The sequence below is a fragment of the Sceloporus occidentalis genome, unplaced genomic scaffold, assembly GCF_023333645.1.
Source record: "Sceloporus occidentalis isolate IW3139 unplaced genomic scaffold, rSceOcc1.0.p SCAF_317, whole genome shotgun sequence".
NCBI lineage: Eukaryota > Metazoa > Chordata > Lepidosauria > Squamata > Phrynosomatidae > Sceloporus > Sceloporus occidentalis.
The window spans coordinates 447,714-452,893 of NW_028317297.1; positions in this window are offsets into that span (position 1 = coordinate 447,714).

Genomic DNA, 5,180 nt, shown 5'->3' on the forward strand with positions numbered 1-5,180 from the left:
CTCTATTGGTCGTTTCGGCAGGGGGCTCGCCTGCCATCAACGAATGAGGTGCGTTCTGCAATTCACTCGTTGATGCCAGAGCAGCCCCCTGCCGAAACGACCAATAGAGTGGCACACACGTGCCTTCACGGCAGCTGCTGCTGCTCCGATCTGTTGTTAACCCCGTATTAACCCCTGCTAGGCAACCGGGAGGGAAACGAAGATCAAACGAGCACGAAGAATGGCCACGAATATTCGCCCGAAGAGAAGACAGGAACGGGCGAATATTCGCGGAATACGAAGATTTTTTTCCCCCCGAAGACGAGCACGAAGACGAACACGAAGAGCCCCCTGGTGCCCAAGTCTAGTTGTTAGTTAAACTGAATGTCTATAGGACTCATTCAGTTCATTATCCATTGTGAAGGGTCAAACCTGGCAAGATTGCTCAGGAAGAAGAAGTGAGGCATCCATGAATTATGTATAGTTCAATTTGTTCACAATGTTGATACTTAATATGTAACTGCACCTTTTTATGGCAGCAAGTATAATGTACTAGAACCTGCATATTTTAAAATTCTCAGAAGACAAAAAAGACATACAAGGGAAATTAACATTATTAGCATAGCAAAAGTCATTGTAGGTATCTAAATGCAATTACATGTGAAAATGGTCATATTTATTCAGTATTCTGTAATTCTTAATATGATTAGGGATAAATTATGCTAATGTGGGTCAGTTTTTGCTGATTTTTGCTAAAATAACTTACAAGGCAAAGCCGCAGTGCTCTGGCTTAAATTATTGGTCACATCGACTTTAGGACCCCCCATTAATACTCATTCCCCTCTGCCCAATGGGCTGGACACCCCAATGTTCTGATCAGAGGACATGGAGTGAAGAGCCCACTGCTGCTCTAGGATCTGCTCCATCAGGTGCAATTAACTTGCAGTATTGTACATGAGCATCATATCTGTCTGTGGCTGCTACTACAAGTTAAAACCTCGTCCACACACATATATATATTGGCCAGTGTGAAAAAGTGTAAGGAAAACTCCCCACAGGCTGTTGGACCCATCAATCACAGCCATAACAATCAATGAGACAACTCCTCCCCCAATTTTTGGCTAATTCTACATATTAGACATCGATATGTACTGTCCCACACACAGTCCCTTCTCACTTCACCTAATCACAGAGTATCACAACAAGTGGTAATGACGACAAACAAGGGATGTAAGGGTCGCTGCTCAACTGGGCAAACGAACGGATGAACCTTACCGAATTTTCTGTGCGGATGCCATTAGTTTTCGGCTGTTTCGCCGGGGACCCCGAACACACGAAACAGATAACCTTTGCTAAAATTAAAGTTTGTACGAAACAGTTTGGCAAACCATGAGTTTTTGCTTTCCACTTTGCTCTCGTCCATGCTGGTGTATAATCCTCATTTGCTAGACTTTTGCTTTCGTCAGCCATGTGTCACAAGCACATGGGTCTAGAAATGTACAAATTCACTCAGATCAGTCGCTATATGCATGGGCGTAGGAACCCCTAAAAATCTGGGGGGGACAGCATTTTCCCCCATCAGATCCCCACTTTCTCACACTATCTACCCCCTCTCCCCCCTCTCACACTTTCTTACTATCTACCCCCCTCCCTACCCTCCCTTCTCACACTATCTACCCTCTCCCTACCCCCCTTCTCACTAGCTACCCTCTCCCTACCCTCCCTTCTCACTAGCTACCCTCTCCCTATCGCCCCCGTCTCACTAGCTACCCTCTCCCTATCGCCCCCTTCACACTAGCTACCCTCTCCCTACCCCCCCTTCTCACTAGCTACCCTCTCCCTACCCCCCCTTCTTACAAGTTACCCTCTCCCTACCCCCCCTTCTCACTGTCTACCCCAGGGGTGTCCAAGTTTTTTCTGCAGTGGGCCACTTCATCAGAATTGTATACGTGCGCGGGCCGCACTCATTTTTCACTGTGAGAAAATATGGCCTTTAATAAAATATGCAGATTAAAATAAAGTAAATGACACAAAACCTTTACTTTTCCTCTCACTGATTTCTGGGCCTAGAAAGTTTTGTGACTACAAATTCAGGACTCAGGATAATTAAAAATGAAATAGTTCTATTTATTCTAGGGATGCACCAAAATGAAAATTCTGGACCAAAACATTCACGGTTCACTTAGCCAAAACTGAAAATGACCCCCCACCTTTACAAATAATACTAAAAACTCACATTTTTAATAAAAGTAGGTAACACACCACAATTGGACAAAACAAATTAGCAATATGACTTGGCATGATAGGAGTGTGATTGCTGTTAGCAATCACACTCCTATCATACCCAGGCAGCAAGTACATGCTGGTACAGGGTGGCTGTAAGTGATGTGCAGACCCCATACTGCTGGCAGCATCAATACACAAGGGGGGCAGCTAGCTAGGTTTCAGCATGTACTGGCTGACTTGGCATGATAGGAGTGTGATTGCTAACAGCAATCACAGTCCCATCATGCCTAGGTTCCAGCACTTGCACTTACACATCCAACCAGTAAATGCTGTAACCTAGGCATGATGGGACTGTGATTGCTGTTAGCAATCACACTCCTATCATGCCAAGTCAGCCAGTACATGCTGGTACAGGGTGGCAGTAAGTGATGTGCAGACCCCATACTGCTGGCAGCATCAATACACAAGGGGGGCAGCTAGCTAGGTTTCAGCATGTACTGGCTGACTTGGCATGATAGGAGTGTGATTGCTAACAGCAATCACAGTCCCATCATGCCTAGGTTCCAGCACTTACACATCCAACCAGTAAATGCTGTAACCTAGGCATGATGGGACTGTGATTGCTGTTAGCAATCACACTCCTATCATGCCAAGTCAGCCAGTAAACGCTGGTACAGGGTGGCTGTAAGTGATGTGCAGACCCCATACTGCTGGCAGCATCAATACACAAGGGGGGCAGCTAGCTAGGATTCAGCATGTACTGGCTGACTTGGCATGATAGGAGTGTGATTGCTAACAGCAATCACAGTCCCATCATGCCTAGGTTCCAGCACTTACACATCCAACCAGTAAATGCTGTAACCTAGGCATGATGGGACTGTGATTGCTGTTAGCAATCACACTCCCATCATGCCAAGTCAGCCAGTACATGCTGGTACAGGGTGGCTGTAAGTGATGTGCAGACCCCATACTGCTGGCAGCATCAATACACAAGCGGGGCAGCTAGCTATGTTTCAGCATGTACTGGCTGACTTGGCATGATAGGAGTGTGATTGCTAACAGCAATCACAGTCCCATCATGCCTAGGTTCCAGCACTTACACATCCAACCAGTAAATGCTGTAACCTAGGCATGATGGGACTGTGATTGCTGTTAGCAATCACACTCCCATCATGCCAAGTCAGCCAGTACATGCTGGTACAGGGTGGCTGTAAGTGATGTGCAGACCCCATACTGCTGGCAGCATCAATACACAAGGGGGGCAGCTAGCTATGTTTTAGCATGTACTGGCTGACTTGGCATGATAGGAGTGTGATTTCTAACATTAATCACAGTCCCATCATGCCTAGGTTCCAGCACTTACACATTCATGCTATCACACACACTCATTCATTCATATACTCATTCATTCACAGATTCATTCCCTCAATCACGCATACTCATTCAAACACCCTCCCCACCCCCTTACCTGCACTGCAGCTCCTCGATGCTGCTCACAGGCTTCAGCAAAGGGCGCGGCCTTCTTCTGCGTTCTCTGGTACTGCACAGAGGATGTGATGTAATGTCACGTGAACTCTGCTGGGTTCCGGTTCCTCTGTGCAGTACAGAAGACCCTCCCACAGGTAAGTAGCAGGGCTTGAGGTGCGGACCGCGTAAGATCGGTTGCCCTGGCTGCCGATCTTACGCGGGCCACACCTCGAGGTCTCGCGGGCCGGATTTGCGGTGTTTCTATTGGGGGGTTCCTACGGCCCTTGGGGGGATTTCTTAATTATCGGTCCCCCCCGCATGAGTTACTGGGGGGGATCTGTCCCCCCCGTCCCCCCCGGTTCCTACGCCCATGGCTATATGGGTTCCTTACAGGTTGTGGCTTGCAGCATCAACACAGATGGTATTAATTAGACTTGTGTATTCGTATTTGGGAGAACATGAAAACAAACATTAATAGTGCGTTTTCGTTGTTCAAACTGAATACGGAATAAACAAATATGGCGGTGTACACGAAGAAGCACAACACGAAGAATCTTCGTCTTCGTTAATGTCTCCTACCTAATCTCCCTGGTCCCTTCCCACTGCCTCTAGCCTACCATCTCTACACAACATCTGACTTCCAAAAGCTTTTATATATTATTATATAATACAATTCCCAGGGGTGATTTTCAGGTTGATGCTGTTTGTGTTTAAAACACCAGCCAGATAAGAATTTGAGAAAGGGCAGGGCTGCTTCAAGTCTGTTTTTCAAAGAAGCGTTATCACTTGACTATACCAGTTTTCGTTAATTGTAATATAGATTCCCCACCGTGATGCAAGGTATTTACTATCACCCAGCTCTAGCTTTGGCACACATACATGTTGAAGTGTGAGGGACTAATATTCTGCCACTGACCCCCAGCTTCAGGGGCTCTAATGAGACCTTGTGCCGCCTTTGAAGCAGTCAGAAGTAGTGCAAAACTTCAATATGTATTCTTTGCTTTACGTTGAATCGCATTTTACATTGGGCACAGACACACAAGAATCCAATTGGAATGTATCAAAGAGTAAATATCATAAACAAAAGACAAACAGGAAACAAACAAAAAGACCTCCGTAATTAGAAAATAAATTGCTACATGAAGTATGCAAATCCCCCTTGCTTGACATTTTCTTAAAGACAAAAAGACAAACTTGATTTCAAAGCTTTATTTACTTATAATTCATACAGTTAAATAATCAAAAAGCTAAAGTTTTTAGCCTAGCTCTTTAGAAAGACAGCAGCTGATGTTTAAGTTCATTCAGACTGGTGAGCTGATGCCTTAGACCAACAGCTTCCTCAATCGGAAGCCACATCGTACCCTTCGGTCATTGGACTCTGGGAATTCCTCTCCTGGTGTCTCATCTCTGTTGTGAAGATCTTAAGCGCAGGCATTTTAGCTGTAGCCTCCCACATGAGGTGTCCATCAGAATCAGTAGTTGATTTTCCATATTCAATCTCCATGGTT